The 22,667-nt window shown below is 36.0% G+C and overlaps 1 protein-coding gene across 1 annotated transcript in view; it reads right to left on the reverse strand.

The window, feature by feature from the left end:
• ADGRL4 (adhesion G protein-coupled receptor L4) overlaps positions 1 to 22,667 on the reverse strand; it is a 106,580-nt gene that overhangs the window by 51,411 nt on the left and 32,502 nt on the right. The window lies entirely within an intron of this gene.

The raw sequence follows: 22,667 nt of genomic DNA on the forward strand, positions 1-22,667 counted from the left end.
TTAATTTGTGTTGATATTTTGGTTTTGTGTCTCTGATGGGAGATGAAAGGAGAACCACGGCACTGCCGCTGACTTCCAGAACACGAGTATCTTGATGAGAGGACGGAGATGTAAGCAAAGCGGAAGAGTGAAGTGTGAGAGTGGTGAAGGAAGCCTGCAAAGGTGAATAACGGACTCATTCAATTTACTTGAGTGGGGAGAAAGGTCAGAGAAGATTTCATTGAGTCTTGAAAGATGAGGTTTTCCTGCATTACATTTTTACATAATTCTCTTTGGATGGAATTTTACATATTATGGAACAGTTAAAAGATGTTGTGAACAGAGAAGAAAATAATGTCATTGAGGTCTTTTCACCTCCCACCTGAGGGTAGGTTGGTTTCCTGCCTTGGAGCTTCCATACAGGTATGCTAATCTTATTATTATTTTTAAAATATTATTATTGCTATTTAAGTTAGTATAAATCTGGTCCTGTTACACCCTCCTTAAAATTCTGGGCTTTAGTACGTAATGTAAGGTCCTTCATAAGTGAATGAGACTTGTCCCTTCTCTATGGAGAAGTGAGCTCCCAAAGTCCGGGAACCAGTCTAAGTCAATCATCCTCACACATACATAATAACAAAGATATTTATAAAGAATCTATGCTGTACAATCTCAAAATGTTCAGGGATTGCATCAGTATGAACAGGGTATATTCATATTAAACACAAAAAAAGATCAAAATTAGTTTCCCCATAATTCAGTTTTTAAAATTCCAATAATTTAATGCTGCTCTTTATAATTCTTTAACAGATTGCTGGAAAAAAAGAGAGAACATAAAAATCATTTGTAATGCTATTACACAAAGCAACCACTCATCCTTTGAGGCACTTCCATTTTAAAGATAATTCAGATTGGGTAAAATATCCACTTCTGTATATGGCTTTATGAAGTACCATTATATTAACATTTTTTCCCAGGAATTATTCCATGTTATTAAAAGCTATCCAAAACATCAAGAAAATGGTGCTATTTCATTTTATGATGTACAAAAAATATAATTTACTTTACAATAGCTCTCTGGAAACAGACTTTCAAATATTTGAGACCCGGCATTGACTGTTAATCATGAGGTCCACAGCTCCACAAATGTAAGATCTTCATTACCCTGAGGATACCCTTGAATTCAGATCTATCTCATGGTGAGACCGGCAGGACCCTGGGTTAGCCTCCTTTGCTAGGCCTGAAGCAGTCCTGTCCCTAAACAGAAGAAGCAAGCAGCACCTAGAGTGCCTTTAGCTCTGAGCACACACCCAAATCTCGACTTTGGACACACTACCATTTCAACTGCTTGGAAAAAGCAGTCCAAGAGGAAAATCAGTCAGCCTGTGAGAAGCAAGATCATTTTCTCCATCATCACCAGCAAAGCTAGGCCAGGCCTCACACCTAAGGGTTTTTCATGTTATGGTATCAGATCTCTTTTTACCTTACCATTGGCACCTCTCTGACTTTTGAGTTCTACCCCTTGCCGTCTTGAAAGTCCTAATCCCCAGCTTGTGACCTGATTTATTCTTGGGTAAATAGAAGGACAGGGCAGCAAGAGAAGAGTTTTGAGCAACCCCTTGAGGCCAGCAGCTTGGAGACATGTAAGAGCAAAAGCTGAGCTCTCAAAAGCTTGCATAGGCAAAGCAGGGAACTGAAAGTTTGACTCCACCAGATGCCAGACGATAGAAGGTGCTGAGCCTTATGATACCGAGAAGTACACAGCTCACCTAAAGCATTTAAAATTTTAAAAATTTAAAAAGCATACTTAAAACACTTTTTTCAGATTTAGCATTTGGCCATGCATTTTTCTCCCCTAAACTAAAGCATGTAGAGGTTGGAGTAGTTGAGGAAAATTGCTGAAAAAACGATAATAAAGTAAAACAATTTGCAAATGGCCTTATATAAAATGCTGAAGAGTTAATATCTTATTAACATGTGTGCATTTAATTATTAATCTATGTATTCTGTATACAGAGATATGTGACTCTAGATGACCATATGTACTTAGATGCTCAGAAAGCGAACATATATGTTCATGCATACATTCAAAAGAAGTCAGTCTAGTTTATTAAAATTACCTGAGAGTAGCTCACAAATTGAACACAAGCATCTAAATCAAGTTAAAGAAAAATATTTCACACACGTTGGGTTTGATTCAATCATTCAGTTACTCAAATATTTATGGAGTTTTCCAGTTCCCCAGTGCGAATATGGCTATACTGGGAAATAAGTAAAAATTAATCAAAAAGTCAAGATCTGTGCCCTGCTGTCAGAGTTCACATTCTAAAGTAAGTTAACACAGGAGCATGTAATTGAGTTCTTATTAAAATAAAAGTTTCCATTTTTATCTCAAAATTTGACTCCCTTCACGGCATACTGGGAGAAGTTTATATTAACTTTAGAAGGAATTCTGCTTTCATATCAGTTATTGGTAATATAGAGAATGATGAAGATTGTGTCTCTTGTGGTTTATAGCTGCAAAAATGATATGCGAAAATACAGAGGAAAAGGACTCAGTAGGTCTGAGGAACTGGTCACAGTCCAAGAAAATGAACCACTTTTTAGCACCTGACTGTGTGTCTAAAAATAAATTAACATACCAATATGTTATTTGACTCCAACATATTTTTAAAAGTCTTGGGTAACATATTAATAGGCAGAAAAAACAAAGATTGACACTGATTTTTGTGTCTCTCCCTACTGTGTGGTTTTGAGCACTTGACCTCTTAGGTTTCTTAACAAGAATTTGGAAATAAAAATATTTCCTTATCTATCTCCCAATCTTCTGGACTGGATATAAAATATGGACGAATTCCCTAATGGTCTGACTCAAATTTTGTTCGGTAAAATACCACTTATCTGAGAGTAACTTCATCTCTTCCCCCAAGATAGTGGAGACAGGCAAAAAACAGTCTTTGTGAAGTAATATATAAATTTGAATTATTTAAATAGCCTTAAACATTCCAGTGTCCAGCTTTATAATTAATTTTCAAGGAGAAAATTTCTTTGGATGGGTATGCTAGAGGAAAATAGAAACCTCCTTCTTTTGCGCTCTTATTTCCATTGTTCAAATCAATTTACCAGTTATGCTATCCATTCTCTGTAACTCCATATTTAATCCTTCTTGTGGGATTATAGATTAGGATGTCATTTGAAAAATTCATTGTAACAGTTAAATTTGAGATAAATTTTTAAAATTTATTAAAAAAATGCTAATAAACAGAAATAATTGGCATTCTTTCAGCAAAAATTGTTACTGGCTCATGTCTAATATGCTGAGTTCAGTCAGCATTGCAAGGACAAAGGCCTGCACACAGCCTGTAACATAATAGGATCCATGGCTACCGGAGAAGATGGACAAAGATTCCAATTATTAAAATGTAATGTGTGTAATAAATAAAAGAGGTATTCAGCAGGACGGTGGTAACTCAGAGAAGAGAATAATTTCCCCGGCAAGTTTTCCGGGTAAAAGGGTGAAGGCTACTTGCAGGAAGAGTTAGAAGACGTGGAGATGCGGGAGCCGGGCATTGAAGTATAAGAAGAATTTAGACAAACAGAAGGGCCCCAATAATCCATTTAGACAAAGGAAAGAGCTTACCTAAATGCCTGGAAGCCCTCAGGAGCAGGATTATTTAGAGGAGAATAATATTGTTGAATACTAGGCATGAGGGTAGAGGCTGTAGGGCAAGACAATCGCTGCTGGGAAAACATTTGCTAAGAATTTGGGACTATATTCAGTGGGTAAAGGATGGCCATCATCAGATTTTATGTAGTGGAGAAATCTGATTGGATTTGAATTTCAAAACAGTTTTTGAAATATAAGGAAAATTAGCTAAGATCCAGGCAGATCTGCTAAAACACTGTAAGACACGAAGAACCCACAAAAGCAGAGTCAAGGAGAAAGAGGGGTGGGCGATATTTTAGAAATATTTAGGTGTTAAAATTCAGTGATCTGAGGAGACACAGGAAAGTGGGTAGGATTAAACTAGATTAGGTACGAATTGAAAACTGTGTGATCTGGATAAGCTACACGCAGATCTTTATATTATTATTTTTACTTCTGTGTGTTTGAAATTTTTCATAATAAAATAATTTAAAAAATATTAGTGAGGCTTGGAGACTAACTGGATATGAGTTAGTTAGAGAGAGAGGGAGCAAGGATGACTCCTAGGGTCTGACTTGGAGGAACCGGATGGATAAATTGACCCATTAATCAGGACAGGGAGAAGCAGAAGAGGACCTGTCTTTGGGGCTAAGAGGGTGAGTTTACTTTTGGGCATGGAAAGGCTGAGGTGCCTGTAGGACACTCAGATAAGAGTATCAACAGTTGGATAGTCAACCGTGTGTCCATAAATTGTTTAAGCACAAGGTGGAGCTCAAGACCCCTTTCTTCTCTTCCAGAGGATGCATCCAAATCAAGAGCCTGGCATTTACCAGGTCCAGAGCAAGGGGCAAGCCTGCTGTCTTTGCACTCGTCTCTGGATGGCCCTCTCTCCTGACTCTGCCTGCTTTGAGCTCAGTAGTTTAGATGAACTTTGCTGTGGGCATTATTGCACTCTTGCTCTTCCTTTTGTTTTTGGCATGCTTTTACTTGGGTTTGCCCCTTCCTACCAACTGAGTGATAAAATCCTGAGGTTAGGATGTAAGAGTAGAGAAAAAGAACCAAGGAAACCCTTAACTTATTTTTCTTCCCACTGTTGACCAGAAAAATCCTTGGGGTTCCACCTGGTTCAGTCTAGCTCACCAAAAAACCGCACAGGAGTTTACAATAATAAGCACAGGCATATGCCAGAAATAGCCTCTCTCAATGTATTTTTGGGCAGCTTGTTCCTGTGGTTGGTGGTTACCTGTGGGCTTATATTAAAACTGGATGAGTGTGATTTATACCTAGGAATCTGAAAGAAGAGAGGAAACATTTGTCAGGTATTCTGCTAGATGGTTTATTTTATTTTATTTAATCATTATCATAACACAATGATTGATATCATTTCCATTTTATTTATGAGGAGACTAAAGCTTAGATGGATTAAATCATGCAAGTTTAGAGAGAGAATCTCTTGGACAAGATTTTTATGCTTAAGATTGCTTGGCTTTAAAGACCAAGTTGTATCTTTGCCTTGTTGAACCAAGTGTACATTGTCATAAAGCATGCTTCCAAACAAGGCCCAAGTAGTGGGCATCTAATTCTCCAAATTCAAGAGTGATACTAAGTACCCTAGTAATGACATATTTATGGCAACAAACCATATAGTTATATTACTTTCCGTGCAACAAAGTAGAATATACTGGTTTTATAAGACACTGGCATTCCAGAATCTGAACAAGATTCTAGTTTGTATTCCATTTTTCAATCTATTGACCACAGACGGGGAAAAATAATGTAAAAAGAGAAAATATTCCCCCTCTTTTCCTAGCACCTGAGATATTATTAGCGGGGCTCAAATTGATTATAACAACTGGAAAGCCAAGGAAGGTTAACAGCAGCATCACTCTTACACACATTTTCCCTCTGGACATGATTGCAGTATTGCTCCGTAAATTTGAACACTAAAATGACTATAACCATTATGTGATTCCCTGTGAAACAGGCCCTCTATGTCAAAGGTGGAGCAATGTGGAAGTTTTTTTTCTATTTCTCCCCAAGGCAGCCTGCTGGGCTCATTTGTTTTCAGTAGCACTGGCAATTCTCTTCTCATATCCAGCACTCTAATGAACTTAGAAAAATCATCATTGTTAGCCTCCTCAATTATGGACTTTCAATGGTTTGTATTTTTCTTGGGAATATCAAGATAAATACATAGGTAAGGAGGTAAGAGGGAAGGAAAGGTCAGCAGAAGGAAAAGAAATAAAGGCGAACTGCAATGAAACTAGAATGAATTCGGTCAGTCAAGAAAAGTAACGGAGTTACTGCTTCCACGCTGGACCTGTCATTACCATCCTCTATATAAGACAAGGAAAGGTACCAAAGGAAAAACATAGAATTACATCTTTTTTCCCCTCTGGGAATTTCTTCTGCACCTGAATCTTTAAGTGCAGGCCAGACTACGAGTACAATACACACATAACCCACCCCTCCATATATACGTATTCACATACGCAGAAGTATTATGATGGATAAAAAAATAAATCCAGTCCAGAAGATATACTTCCCACTTTTCCACTGTTGATTAAAAAACACATAGTGTAAACTCACATTTCCCATGACTGTGGATTTAATGAGTCCCATTCAGTACAGGAAAAGTCAGACACATCAAATGTAAAACGTTAGAATTATCATGGTAAAGAAAGGAGAATTACACAAGAATAAAGTGTTTATGCTGAGTATTTATTATTTTTTAAAACTTCTTTAGTGGAAATGTTTTTTTTTTTTTAACTGTGTAAAACAACAAGTACAATTTCAAGTTTTTTTTGAAAGGATCAGATTTTGCAAAGGATAGATAAGCCAGGAAAAAACAAAAGAACATATAGAATAGTCTCTGTTGCTGTTTTTGCATTTACTTGTATTCTGAGGGTAATGTAGCACAGAAAAAAATGTTCCCAGTTTATACGACTGTCATTTTTTGGTCCTCTCTTTGTCAGAACTATTAAAGAACAGACTTCAGAGGAAACAAGCAATAGTGGGCACATAGAAGAAAAAGAACCCATCTTATTTCTCTAGACACTGGAAACCACCTTTCTTGTTCATTGGATGCGGAGGATAGGATAAAAATTCTCATACATTTATTTCAAATTATGAATCAACAATTCTGAAATTTTTTTCATTCCATTGGATCTATCAACTGTATTAGTAAAGATGAATAATATTCTTCTAGTCTTTCTGGTACTTGAGTGGTGGTGATGAAATTGTTTTTGAGAAACTAGTTTTATTGATTTTTGTTTCTAATCGTTAAAGTAATGCACATTCAAGGGGAAAATCAAATCGATGACTGAAGAATCTTACAAGTTCTCAGTTGCAAAAAGACTTGTCAGTTTACAAAGGAAAAATGATTAGACTAGTATCAGATTCTCATTAACATAACTGAGAGACAGTGGGGTAGCGTGTGTAAGTCATTGAGATAAAATGACTGTGATCCTATAATTCTCTAACCAGCTAAAGAAATCTTTCACTTATCAGGGTGAAAAACATTTGTAGAAATACATAGATTCAGCGAGTACATCCCCTATGCTCTCTGAGTGAAGGAAACATTCAAGATAGTGTTCTAATCAAGTAACAATGAATTTAGAAGACAGACCTCAATGCAGGGGAAAATTAGATAGAGGTGTAAACAGTGGTGGACAATAAACCCTGCAATAGGTAAACTCAAATGAATGATTACTGTATGGTTATGAATGTGTCATATAAGAGATAATTAGAATTCTTATAAAATATTTACTGAGGGCCAGTCCCAGTGGCCTAGTGATTAAGTTCAGCGCACCCCACTTTGGTGGCCCAGGTTCATTTCCTGGGTATGGACCTGCACCACTCATCTGTCAGTGGCCATAGTGTGGCGGTGGCTCACAAACAAAAAGAGGAAGATTGGCAGTGGATGTGAGCTCAGGGCAAATCTTCCTCAGCAAAAAAAAAAAAAAAAGTTAAAAAAATAAAATATTTGCCAAAAGGAAAAGCTAATATATAGTCTGGACACAGTAGGATTTATAGAGTTCATATGATTTTTGGTCAGGGTGAGGCTAGAGTACAGTAGGCAGGTACAGTACACTGCAGAGATGACATGTTGTCACCTAGTTTTAGTAAAGCCCAAAAAAATATATTTCATTATAAGCATCAGGAATAGGAAATGAACTGAAAAGTCACAGTTGAACTCTCAAAAAAGCAAAAGAAAAAGGGATGAAAAGTATAGTGACAAAGTTGAAATTAGGAAGAAAATGAAACTATAAGTAAAAATAAAATAGCTAACATGAAATAATTTTGGTGAAATAAAAGTATCAAGCAAATATATCAACTGGTAAATGGGAAAGACCCATATTACCCCAATATAAGACATGACTTGTTAGATTAGATTACAAATGAAATCTAACTATATTTTGTTAATAATAAACCTACTTAAAGTTTAAATTAAAGCAGTCTTAATGATAAATTGAAGGACAAAGAAAATAGGGATGGCACATTTAATATCAAAGTATGTACCTACATCACTGCCAGCCTGACAATTATTAACGCGACTTTATTTCCTTGATTTTAAGATGTCATACACTTTATGACACTTCAACAATGTGATAAAATAGTTTGGAGAAAAATAAAAACTATATCCAACCTACACTTGCTCAAAATTTAAACATTTATCCATACAACTATGTAGCACTTTCTTTCCTGTATCATAAAATTGACGCTAATTGCTTTTCACATTATATTCTACAATTATTTGGAATTCCCTTTGGCGTCCAAGAGTACATAGGATCACGATGATATGCTGCCTTCCGGAACTTGTGATCATAACTTGACCTATGTACTACATTTAGGTGTGACAGATATTACTGAAATGCAAAAACTATCAGTTTTGTCTGCATTTTCTTTTTAGCTAAACTAGGATTTTGCTCCTTTCCCTTTGGCCACATTGCAAAGCAGTGAAAATGTACAGAAGTTCCCCAGCACTCAGCTTTAAGCTGTGACAGATAGATGTCCCAGGCCTCGTGGATACTCCTTCCTGGCACGTACGTTGGCTGTACCAACTTCACCTGGCCTCGCACATTTTATTACCCATTCCTAGAGATATGATTGTGCTAATATCCGAGCAAGAAATGGCAATGAACTTACAACTTATTTCTTTATCAGCCAACAAGTTCATCTTAATATCAGACTGACTAATATAGAAAAATAGCATTTGTCTAATGTTCAAGTCTATGTTACTTTTTTATTTTTGGCAAGGCAAGAGCCTAACACGCATTTTTCAAATCCCTCAATCTAATTTAGTGTCCCTCTATTTTTCAATTCTTTCTGGAAAAATTAGGTTACCCCACTATTATTTTTCATAATATATGATATAGAGTAATATTGCTGACAATAGCGAATTAAATTAGGTATCAATATCATAAAAAGTTAACAAAATTTTTTAATTAAAATTATCCAATGTTTTAGAAAACAACAAAAAACCAAGAACTTCTAAATAATGCATAGGACACAGAAGAAATTAGAAATCATAATGGAAATTTTTATAACCTTTGGACACTAGAGTATATAATTCACAAAAGAAATATCTAATTGCTCTGTAAAAAAATATTTATCCTTACCAGTAAACAAAGGAACTCAAATTAAAATAGCAAATGCAAGGTCAATTATCATCTTTAAAATTGGCAAGGTATATTTAAAATTTATCATCACTTTTTTAAAAGCTAGAGATTTGTCATTATCTTGTGATTAATAAATAGTCAAATTGGTTATGACACTATCCCACATGGTATTCCACCATTTGCCAGTACAGAAGTTTTTAAACCAGGCTGAGGCATATGGCAGGAAGCAAAGACACATGGCTATCTTCCTTAACATCTTACTCCAGTTCCGCCCCCACTGTGACCTTTGGATAAGTTTTTTTCCTCCTAGGGAAAGTGTCAGAATAGTGTATGGACTGGTCAGCAGCCTGGTATTACAATCTTTTTAAAAAAAATAGCAATTTACAGAAGTAATGAGATTCAACTTGTATTTCTTTGATTTTGTGGGCCTGAACTCATTTTACATTACTTTAACATTTTAATTTTCCGTAACTGTAAATGAGAAAATATAATAACTTAAGAGAATACTGAACCAGAGACGATATAATCAGAGCACTCATACATCCTGCTAACAGAAGTATCTACTCTTTTATACCAAGAGCCCTAAAAATGGCCGTCTCCTTTCTCCCAGGATTCTCCCTTCTAGGTAATAATTCTGAGGTTCAGAGATCCAGCAAAAGTTATAAACCAGAATATTCACTGAAGTAATACAATGGTAAGAATAAGTAAAAGCCTAAATACCCAATAAAAATATTTTGAATTATGTGATAATTCACAACCATTCAAAATAACATTTTGAAGAATATTGGCTAACTTTATACACTATCCATAGTTTAATAAGTGAAACATCCTGAAAAACACAAAGAGGAATCCCACCTCCCATGCTTACTCATTAGTTGAAATCTCTCTGGCATCTTTTACCAATCTTACTCGGAGGCATATTCTCATGTGAACTGTTTTGCTGAAATATAAATGTGGCTTCTTTTAAAAGCATCTGCTTACAGCATGATTTTTCTAAAACTATTAAATTTTACAAAAGCTATTCAGATGTTTTTCGAACTGTATCTGTATCCATGGCCGTTCATGATTTTATATACTGTATGTTGCAGCTAATATCTAGAGTTAGAAATTATCACACAAATGCCACAATAAATACTTAAATTAGGTTACTGGTAACCATAGGCCTTTGGGATATACCATAAATACGACAAGGATTCCTTGCTCTTGAAATGTAATTCTAGTCCTGACACCCTTATTGAGTGACCTACCATAATTATCTTGTATCCCAGACCAGGTAGATCGCAGAGCCAACTATGATTAAGATGGGAAGTCAGAAAAATCTGAGATATTGTCACGACTCTTTCACTTCACTGTGTATTTCCTAGGTTAAGGTTTTGCAAACTATTTTTCTTTTGACAATCACCTACAGTAAAAAAAAAGCACTTTACACATCCACATGCAGACGTAATTATAAATAAATTGAGACAACTTTTCCATAAAAAATACCCATTTGTCATGTAATGTGCTCTGACATTTGCCATTCTATATTACTTCAGTGTGTTTTAAAATGCTGATCATGATCCACTGCATTGACCGTGTGGCCTCTTAATGGGTCTTCGCCTACAGTTTGAGCTAGCATAAATGGCTCAAGTCACTTGATTCTGTTTAAGGTAAGTTCCACACTCTACGGGCACCATTTGTTGATGAACGCCACTGCATGCCAGAGGCCAACAATGTTTTTCACTGGCAGTTACAACGACCCTAAAGTATGGACATCAGGGCTGCATGGAGAGCCCTGATGTTCTTGATATGGCACCACTGTAGGTATTAGAAAAAGATGCCCTTTCTGGGTGGACATGGCTTTGCAGGTGCATGAGTAGGTGAGCATATGGAGCCTTGGCACCAATTGAAAAAAGCATCCTTTCCTCCATGCAAAAGCAGTCCCGCCTCATGGCACAGGGCCTGGAGAGCAGAGCAGCAGCAGGATTTCAGGCTATATTGCAATCAACATTAATGCATCGCTAACATGCCTCAGTCAGCAGCCCTTTTGTCCTTCCCCTTAGGGGTCACATTCCTAGGGGACATTCCTACATTTTTTCCCACCCTTGATCTCTCACCGCATCTTAATTCCATAGCTACTAGATATTCCTACTTACCTCTCCCAACACTTCCCTACATTAAATACGGGAAGTCTTAATTTATTACCGTCCTCTTCAAGGATGACAGCCATTTTGCCTCCCTTGAGTTCCCTTTATTCACATCATCATTCACGAGTCCTCCTGCAGACCCGTGTCGAAGACATCTCAGATTCCTTTCTCTCCCGTCTTCTCCATCCAAGCACAAACTTTATCTTGACAATGTTAAGATGACATCTTTTTCTTTAGATATTTCCCAAAAAGCATACCAAACATTTATCAAAAATTATAGTGGAACATTATTTATGCATTTTATTACATGTGGTTTTAATTACAGAAATTTAATTTCAATGGTTTTTCCATCTTTCTGGTAGTGTATCCTTTCAAATCTGACATAGCTCATTATGTACAAAATAAAGTGCAATAATGGTGAGGACATATTTAAAACCTATGGCTACATATAATCAAATAAATTTTGACCAATACAAAATGAAACAAATAGTACAAAAAATGGTGCCAAACTAATTGCGAAAAATGGCCATGGAAGCTTACCTTTTCTTAAGCAAACCTTATATGCAAAACTATAGTATGTACAAAAGCTTGTTTTCATATTTTATTATTATTTGTTTCCATATTTATTATTATAAATGGATGAACTCTACAAATATGTCCTCTATTTTAAACTGTGAGATTCTCAAGGAAAAGGACCATAAATTGTCAATATTTGTATTTTCAGACGTGCACGTATCTCGAATACAGTAGATAAACAATAAATGCTTGTTCAATGAGGAGACCACAATGTTGAGTCTTCTTGCTTACACTCTGATCTGAGTAGGTCATATATCTTTTATTGACAAACTTTTTAAAACTTGCTATGGGACGTGTAGGAGGTATAAACCATACTAGTGTTCAAACTGCCACACAGAGGCCGTGCTGCTCAGTAGGCAGTGCACAGTCTATATTTCCTTTGTCTCAATCCCGCTTTGCTACTTTGTGAACCTAATTGCTTGCTTACCTGATCCCAAACTCCCAGAAAGAGCTAAGGAGACTGTCTGGTTAGGAGTATCCTCTCTCCAAAGGTGCTGCCAAAATTATCTTCCTCTGTCTTTTGAAGTCTCTTTAGCGAGACGGAAACCTCTAATTGGATTTGCATATTTAAGGTCTACGTTGGGACCGTGGAAAATGAATCTTGTATTTCTAGTTTTCGTACTAGCAGGATTAAACATGACATTTATTTATACTTTAAGACAAATCTGCCTTTATCCTAAATCATGCCACAAAACTATTCTTTTATCATTATTTTCTGGCTGGTCTCAAATCATCAGTCACTTGACTGTTTTACACAATTTCTTAGTAAAAAAAATAAAAATAAATTTACCCATAATAAAATCAAGGCCCCAAGAAATAATTAAAGCACATAAAGAAACGCCATTTTATGGGGCATATAATAAACAAATGGACATTTCTTCAGTTCTTGGAAGAGTTCATTGATTTACAAATTCTTGATTTACACATTGTATTCAAAAAAGGGTGTGAGTAATTTACAGCTATTTAAATTGAAAGTCATACTAGGTATAATCAAATATCACGCTCCCCACCCTAGAATAATTGCCCTCGGGGTCAGTTAGAAATTGCTATCCTGTATCACTTTTGCAGCCTGAAACCACTGCTTAGGTACACTGAGCTGTGTGAAGATGATTTAGCTAATAGTACAGACCCAGGAAAAGACATGATGCCTTATTTTCTGGACCAGTGACCTGACCCAGTGTGGGATGGTAAAACTGATTGTACAACTGGAGATATGAACACTTAAGAGCAAAGGAGACTGATTCGCAAACTTTGTCCAACTTGAAAACGAGCTTTCAAGATCGGAGTGATCCTGATAGTACTGTATCATGAATGTTTCTTTATCACTCGTGCTTTTCTAGCTCAGAGTATGCAGTTACTGCATTTTTTTATGTTTAATAACATCCTCTTATGACAAGCCACTGAAGTCTTAGAGTCATCTCATTTTTATTTCAGACGCTTTCTGATCAAAGTACAAAGCAGAAAAGGTTGCAACAATAACCTTAGAATTAAGTTGTTTACATCCCATATAGGATGCAAAAGTAACAGCAAACAGCAAGGACATTCCAGGCAGCTTGGATTAGCTGGCGTGCCTACTATCTACTTGAAATGTTTCATGTTTATACTTCGCCCAGCTCTACTGTTAGCAATGTCATTTCAAAACCTAATAAAATTCTTCCATTTAAGTCCTTTTTTTCTAAAATGTTTCATCAATCATAGTAAAATTGTGCTCTGTCAAGGGGTAATTGCCAATTGGCATGCCAAAAAGGGCATCCACATGCCCCTGTCCCCTTATCTCCACACCGGGCAAGGATGACAGCCAATTTATTAGTTGAGATCTTGTTAAAATCATCAAATAAAATACTGTTTTCTGCTTCTGTGGTGTTTTCTGTTACAGTCTCAAAGCTGTTTCTTTCGAAGCCCATTTAAAGACGTTTGTGACAGCAGTTAGTTATGCCTAATGACTTCGTTGTGCGGACTTAGGAAAATGGGAACTTCCTGGTTCTGGCTAAATGACTCATATTAGATATTTTGGAAGAGGAAAGATGTGTAATCAGAATACAACTCTGCTTATTAGTGTGTTAAAAGTTCGAAGACTTTAAATCAGGAAGATAAACCCCAGTCCTGGGTTGATTTCCAACCAGTTTTACTTCCGGCAGGAGACTTAGTTCTATTTTATGTCTGTTTTCGCACCTACAAAGTGGTGATATTAACACGGCACCTTTCTAAACTTCTGTAGAATTGTTTTCAGCGATAAATAAGATAGTGGCTGTAAATGGACTTGAATAAGTAAAACTGTGAAGCTATTTTATTCCTAGTATTTTAAATAGGAATTCATGTAACTCATAGTATAGAAATCTAATTAATGTTTATGAGTATTTAGTCCAGAGTTCTGATAAAATGCAAACATATATTTTGGGAGATTCCTTTTTAAATGTAAAAGCTAAAATAATTTAAATTGTTTTAAATTTTTAAATAATCACACAAATATGACAAACACCTATAATCTGTATAATACTTTGTCATAAAAATAATATTTAAGTGAAAAGTTAACTAATGATTCAATTTCAACCGTACTAAAGGAGATATTTGGAGCACTAACTCCTTATACTTGCTTGTTTAGAGCAGGGAAACCTTGCAGGCTAACATAAAAATAAATACTATAAAACAACATGCTAACATTTCAGTTTTTATAGTATTCCTGGAGATACCCAAACAATGAGGTGTTAATTTAAGGGAAAAAATGGAGCATTTCCTGACCTCACAACCTAACAATTTTGTAGCAAACAATAAAATGATTTACCAAGAACAAACATAGCTCTCATTCTCTTTTAAATAACCTACTCCAAACACCAATAGCTGGAAAGAACAGGAGATTGTAAGTACTCAATCACTGTATCCATTTCCACCTATCTCTTATAATAAGAAAGTAATCACTAACATTAATTGAGTGCTTATTATGTGCTAGACAGTTACATTAGCTATGTCATTTAAATATCAAAACAAAGCTTTGCAATGACATTGCCCCCATTTTAAAGATGAAAATACTGAAAGCACAGAGATGTTAAGCAACACACTGAGGGACATAGCATTAGAATGTCAGAGCTGGGTTTTAAATCTGACAGCTCAGCTAACATTAAAAATAAATAAGATTTGGGAGCCAGCCTGGTGGCTTAGTGGTCAAGTTCACACGTTCTGCTTTGGCAGTCCTGGGTTTGTGGGTTCAGCTCCTGGGCACAGACCTACACATGGTTCATCAAGCCATGCTGTGGTGGCATCCCATACACAAAACAGAAGAAGAGTGGCACAAATGTTAGCTCAGGGCCAACCTTCCTCACAAAAAAAGGGAAAAGAAAGAAGCAAGATTTGTATTCTCTCCAATGAAGATGGTGCCAAAAGAACTAGTCTTCAATGAGAAAGTAAAATTTATTTTAGTTTAATAGTCATGATATCACAGAACCAAAAACATGAAGCTGTTATTTGGAATCTTGGTTGCAAAAAGCCATCATGAGATTGGGGGGAAAAAAGCAGATTGAAGAGTCATACAGAACAAAGTTTGAAGCTTATGTGACTTATCCAAATTTTAATTTCCCCTTCAGCAAAATGGAATTAAAAATGATGTTCACTGTAGGGTTTTTGTAAAGATTTAAAAAGTATCAAAGAGAAGAAGGAGGGATAAATAGGCAAATCACAGAGGATTTTCTGGGTCTATGAAATGGTCTGTATGATATGTAATGGTGGATAAATTTCATTACCCATTTTTCCAAACCCACAGAATGTACACCAAGAGCAAACCTTATGTAAGCTATGGACTTTGCGAGATAATGATGTGTCCATGTAGGTTCATCAGTTGTAACAAATGGACCACTCTGGTGGGGATATTGATGATAGAGGAGGCTGGGCAGGTGTGGGGTTAAGGGGTGCAGGGGACACCTCTGTACCTTCCTCTCAATTTTCTGTGAACCTAAAACTGCCCTAAAATATAAATTTAAAAATGGAAACATGAAATATCCTCAGGTAGTACTTGGAACCCTTGGTACACATACAAATGTTATGGATAACAAAGCATGCTAACTTTTCAATAACTATGTAGGAAAGTTAATAATTATTTGTAACCCACGGCCTAGGTTACCGAATCCTATTTCTATTCACGTAAAGCATGTATTTATCACCATACCATATCATCATGATGAGAAAGTCTGACTGGATTTTTTTATCAATATGAAAGTTTGGTCTAATGTTTATGGTCAAACCATTAAGACAGTAAAGAGAAGCTTACACATTGCTGTGTAATTCTAAGATTAGAATTAACAGATCTCATTGTAAATCTTATTGACTCATAATTTTCTAGCATAGCATATTTAGAACAAACAAAAATTGCAAATATGTTAAAAACAATAAAATCCAAACATGAGAAACTTACATAAAAAAATAGTTCCAACTCTTTGTAATTTGAGGACTGTATGCATTCAACACTAGTACACTGACGTGAATTTGGTGAATTAGAAAGGGAACACGTTGGGAAATAAAATTTATTATTTGAAAGACAACGAGGACAGTGTTGGCTATTTGGCTTCACAAATATAATCTGCTTATTGCTAAAACTTTCTCAACTTCTAGGCAGCAGTTCTGTTTTCTGATTAATCTCTCAAATTATAAGATCTTTCACATCGTTTCACGGCCAACATACATCTGCACGTGTTTCCCCGACTGTTTTTTGTACCACAGAGATATTCCATCTGTTGTTGCCACCTCGCCCTTTCTGCACCAAAAGGTGGGAAGTCTGGTTGAGGAGTAAGACTGCCATTGGACCCTGCTCCCAACAGGTGTGGGCCTCTCAGCTACGAATGGCAGGCAGACTGAGTTCAGTTGCAAAGCACACATTTCTGTGGTTTTAAAGGAAGCCAGACAGGTGGTACCCTTAGGTTGTTAGCATTTGCATTTTCTCTCAAGTATCCAGTTTTCTGTACTTTACTTCTTTGTCTTCCTTCCAGATTTCGCCTTCTTTTCTTTCCTTATGAGTTAGTTTCAAAGCATTTTTTTAAGAAGTTTCTTAATTTTGGTCAAAGTTTAGCATTAAAACAAGAACGCCGTACCACCTAACTTATAAGTCTTTTTAAAATGAGTTTATTTTTGCTCCATGTAACAGGACAAATATCTAGTAACTCCCTTCATATATGTATAGGCATTATAAATAAACTATATATAGAGAGAGAGATGGCCTTCAGTTTAAAAGAAATGAAGGATTCTGAGTGACTGTTCTGCTTATAATTAAAAATATTATTTTACAATCTTTCACATAAATATGTATGGTTTTCAAATATATTCTGATGACTATACTTAAAGTTTCAAATAAGGAATATTTTATGAGTAAGTTCAATATATTGAAAATACAATTTGAATAAAATGTGACACATATCATTTTCCCCTGATATGAGATGTATCATATATGAACATAGTTAGATGTCAATAGAAATAAGTGAAAAAGGAAGGCTATTTATATAATGTTAGCTTGAACACATAAAACATATTTTCCGACAGTTTTTGCCATCTAAAAGCTTTATGATAAATTAACCTGCTTGTTATCCTTCTCCACTTGTAAAATGTGCTAAAATATCCATTAGTGCTAACGGGTTTCTGTTTTATGTTGTCTTATATATATTCATTCATATTCCATAATTCCTCTTTTCAACAAGTCCAAGAAGAGTTCTGATTAATTTAATAAACGAATTAAAGTTAGAGCAACTGACAAAATCTTTAGGTATTAATTCACGAGCTTTAACTTGGATTTCATTATTGAATCATTGAGAGTATATTGATAACGATCTTTAAAGGAAAATATACTGTCTTTTCTTCGCTTGATCAGTATATTGAATACCACCCCCCGCAACACACTTCCTTCCTGCACCCCATACTAGCATGCCCAGCCGCGGCTATCTTCCTCATGTGATCCTACCTGCCCTGTTGTTGCCTTTTATACACACAAACACAAATATTTTTCTTTTTTTCCAATTCATTTTTACTGCAAAGTCTTCTACTTCATTTCTACTCTTGGGGTAACTACTCTGATTTTAAATTATTATTTAATAATTACCTACAAAATTGGAGGAAAAAGTTGAAGCGGGGTACCTGAGGGTTACTGTAGAAACTAAACCAATTGTCTGTTTTCCTGTTTAACTTGAGGGATGACTCAGGGGTCTCAGGAGTTGTGAGCTTGTTTTCTAGAGGATTTGTGAGCTTGTTTTGCAGAAGAAAGAGAAGGGTTTGGGGAGGCTGCGATCATCAGATGGCTGGCCCTCAGCAGCCCTTGATGCCTAGGAGTCAGATTGCCCAGGGACTTATCAGGAGTGGCCCCTTTGTTTCCCAGAAGCTTCTGCTGCCAAGCCCCTGAGCTCTATAAAACACCCCTGCTTTCTGTTCTTGGGGAGGCAGATTTGAGCGAACCCAGGCTCCCACCTATTCATTTTGGTCCATTCAAATAAATCTTTCTCCATCTCCAAGCACGGATGTCTCAGAGTTTGGCTTGCTGTGCATCAGGCACATGAACTTGAAATTAAGAGGCCTGATTTAAAGTCACCCCCTTCTGTGTACATCTGCCTGTGGATTCAGGTGAATTTTAGGGCACAAAATTTAGGACATGTCTGTGGGCACAGGTAAATTCTAGTACTACAATCTATATTTTTCTACTTTTCCAAGTATTTAATGGTGACCCAATCATGCCATTTGGCTTTAAATAATTTTTATAGTGTTTCTTTTAAAAATATGACTTCAAAGTCACATGAGTAAAAGAAAAAAAGAAAAATACATCCAGTGATGCTTTTCATGCTTATACAATATTATACCCAAGGAAACATGCTCAATTACTGTATTAATTTCCTACTGTTGTTATAAATAACACAAATTTATTATTTTATAGTTTTATAGGTTGGAGTCTGAAATGGGTCTCACTGGGCTACAATGTGTCAGCCAGACTGAGTTCCCTTCAGGAAGCTCTAGGAGAGAACGCATATTCTTGCCTTTCTAGCTTCTGGAGGCCAGCAGCAATCTTTGGCTCACGGCTCCCTTCCATCATCAAAGCCAGAAACGGCTAGTTGAGTCTTTCTCACGTGTCCTCACTCTGACACCGACACTTCTGCCACCCTCTTCCACATTTTAGGACACCTGTGAAATTACGTCGGGCCTGCCCAGATAGTCTAGGATAGTTGCCCTACCTGAAGGTCACATGATTAGCAACCTTAGCTCCTTCACCAGGTACCGTAACAGATTTACATGTTCTGAGGATTAGGGCATGGGTATCTTTGGGGGTCATTATTCTGCCTACCAGTTACCTATTTTAATATGGTGGAGAAACACTAATAAAACCAGCAAATAGACTGCAGTGGATGGGTGAAAACCTCTGTCTTTCAGATCCTATTACAATCACAGAGAAAAAAAGTGAATAAATGAACTAACTTTTCTTTTTAGCGCGAAACTAAGACTGGGAGTTTCTTTACGTTATTATCAAGCAATTCTCACTCTTGACCACCATTTGTTTCTGGATATAACTCTGATAAATAGAACAAAAATGGTTTCCGAATTATAACTCTGATGGAGGGAACATTAATTATTGCTTGGAATAAATATCTTATGAAAAATTAATGATATGACAACTATAGCATAGAAACAATGATAGGAAAATCTGTAGTTAAAATAACAAAACAACAAGGAAATAAAGTTGCCAAATTTCAGAGCAGAAAGAACTTAAGCCTACACTGATATCACATTCTCATTTTACAAATGAGGACTCTGATACACCTTATTCACCTACGTGGGTTGTGAGAAAGGCCTAAGTGTTAAGAAGTTAAAAAGTGTTCTTTGCCACTGATACAATTATCTCTCCACCTCAACTCTCCATCATCCTGATAAGCCCTCTTAAAGGGTCTTATATGAACTCTCCATTTGACCATATTCAATTAGACGGACCCAGGTTGACCTCCGACTTTGTCACTGCAGCAATTTCCTAGGCTCTAAAATGGAGATAAAAATCTAACTCAAAATTGTCTCGCTATTTAAATGAGCTATGACATATAAAATACTTCAACCAATATCTGAAGAGTATGCACTTGTCAAAAATATTCTGGCAGAGGGGCCAACTCGGCGGTGTAGTGGTTAAGTTCGTGTGCTCTGCTTCAGTAGCCCAGGGTTTGCAGGTTCAGATCCCAGGTGTGGTCCTACACACGCTCATCAAGCCATGCTGCGGTGGTGTCCCACATACAAAACAGAGGAAGACTGGCACAGATGGTAGCTCAGTGACGTTTCTCACCAAAAAATAAAAAATAAAAAAATAAAAATGTTCTGGCAGCTAACCTCTACAGAGTCATTATTTCGTGCCAGGCAGTGCACTAGTAATTATTATGCACATTTTGTGGATAATGCATCAGAGCAACCTGATGTTTGAGTATGAAAGGAATATATTTATAGAAACATAAGGTTTTGAAACACTTTTTTTTTGGTACGAAAACTTTTATTTTGCATATATATAGAAAAGTGAACAAAATAAAGATGTAAAGGTCAGTGGTTTTTCATAAGAGAAATATTTATGTAGTAAACACTCAGGTAGAGAAAGAGAACATTACCTGCATCCCATAAGACCCCAGTACTTCCTCCTGATTACTATCCCAATTCTCTCCTAGAGGTAACACCTATCCTGACTTTCATAGAATCACATTGCTGCTTGTCTTTATAATTTTATTGCACAAGCATGGTTACCTAAACACTATACAAATTTGCCAAGTCCTAAAGTTTATAATGCAATATATATTCTGTTAGGTCTGTTATTTTTTTAACTCGAAATTATATTTGTGGGAATCACTAATATGGCTGTATGCATAGCTTTGCTTTATCTATTTTTATGATTTTATTTAATAATTATTCCATTATATAAATACGCCTCCATTGATTTATATCTTCTACTGATGATGGTCAATTGGATGGTTCGCAATTTTTTTTTTTTTAAAGATTTTATTTTTTCCTTTTTCTCCCCAAAGCCCCCCTGGTACATAGTTGTATGTTCCTAGTTGTGGGTCCTTCTAGTTGTGGCATGTGGGATGCTGCCTCAGAGTGGCTTGATAAACAGTGCCATGTCCGCGCCCAGGATTTGAACTGACGAAACACTGGGCCGCCTGCAGTGGAGCACGCAAACTTAACCACTCAGCCACCAGGCTGGCCCCGGATGGTTTGCAGTTTTAAATATTGCTGCTATGAATATTTTTATGTCTTTTGGGCATAAGTAGTAGGATGGCTTATCTTCAAATACACTAGATAATGCCAAAGTGTTTTCCAAGGTGGTTATAGCATTGCATATTCAAACTAGCAATGATGAGAGTTCCCATTGTCTCAAAATTTCACTAACATTTGACCTTGACAATCTTTTAAACTTTAATCCATCCTGCTAGGTATGTAGTATTGATGAATTGTTGTTTACTTTTAAGCTCTGTGATTATTAGTAAATGTGAGCACCTTTTTTTATGTTTACAGGGCACTGGATATCTTCTTTCATGGACTTCCTACTCAAGTCTGTTGTCCATTTTCTATTGGTTTCCTTGCCTTATTATTATTTTGCAGAAGTTCTTTACATATCCTATGTAAAAGTCACTGATGGATTACACACATTGCGTACATCTTCTCTCACTGGATGGCTTACTTCTTCATTAATGATGTCAGTTGAAGAAAAAATATATTGAATTTTAATTTAGTTCCATTTATATTTACCTTTATGGTTACTAATATTTTCTCTTGTTTAAGAAATCATTTCCTAACCTCTCAATCTTCTACAAGCTGTTCTGATTTGCAATTCATAGAAAGATTTACAATTCAACTGGAACTAACTATTTACATGATATGAATAGAGGGCATACTTTTCATTTTTCCGCATGGATATACACTTGTTTTATCAACATTTACTGAAAAAACTATTCTTTCTCCAGTGTCTTTAGTACCTCTCTTATTGTAAATCAAAATAAGCATGGACAAGAAATATAGAATTAACTATTAAAGAATTGACTCTGGGACCAGCCCTGGTAGCCTAGTGGTTAAGTTTGGTGCACTCCACTTTCGAAGCCTGGGTTCAGTTCCCAGGGATGGACCTACACCACTCTTTGGCCTCACTGGACTCATTGGTCAGTGGCCATGCTGTCGTGGTGGCTCACAGACAAAAAAAAGAGGAAGATTGGCAACAGATATTGGCTCAGGGCAAATCCTCCTCAGCAAAAAAAATAAATAAATAAATAAATAAATAAAATTGAATCTGTAATTAAAAGTTCCCACATAAACAAAATACCAGGCCTGTATGGTGTACTATCTTGATGACATAATGAAATAATGCATTTCAAAAATCCTTTCAGAGAACAGAAAAGATGGAATACTATTCAACTAATCCTAAGAAGCCAGAGAAACCTTAAAACATAAAATCCTGTCAAGGACATTATGAGAAAGAAAAATTACAGATCAGCCTCATTCATAAACACTGATGCCAAAATGCTAAACAAAGTAGCAGCAAATTCAATCTAGTAAAATATAAAAGTGGATAATATGTGACTGCTAACTTTGATTTATTCCAAGAAAACCAAGATGGTTTAACATTTGAAAATCACCGTAATTTACCACACTAGTAGTATAAACAAAAAAATTGCATAATTATCTTAAGATATAAAGAGTAAGAATTTTATCAAATTCAACATCTTGATGAAAATTGTGACAAGC

This window comes from Equus quagga, chromosome 18, assembly GCF_021613505.1.
Source record: "Equus quagga isolate Etosha38 chromosome 18, UCLA_HA_Equagga_1.0, whole genome shotgun sequence".
NCBI classification, from domain to species: Eukaryota; Metazoa; Chordata; class Mammalia; order Perissodactyla; family Equidae; genus Equus; species Equus quagga.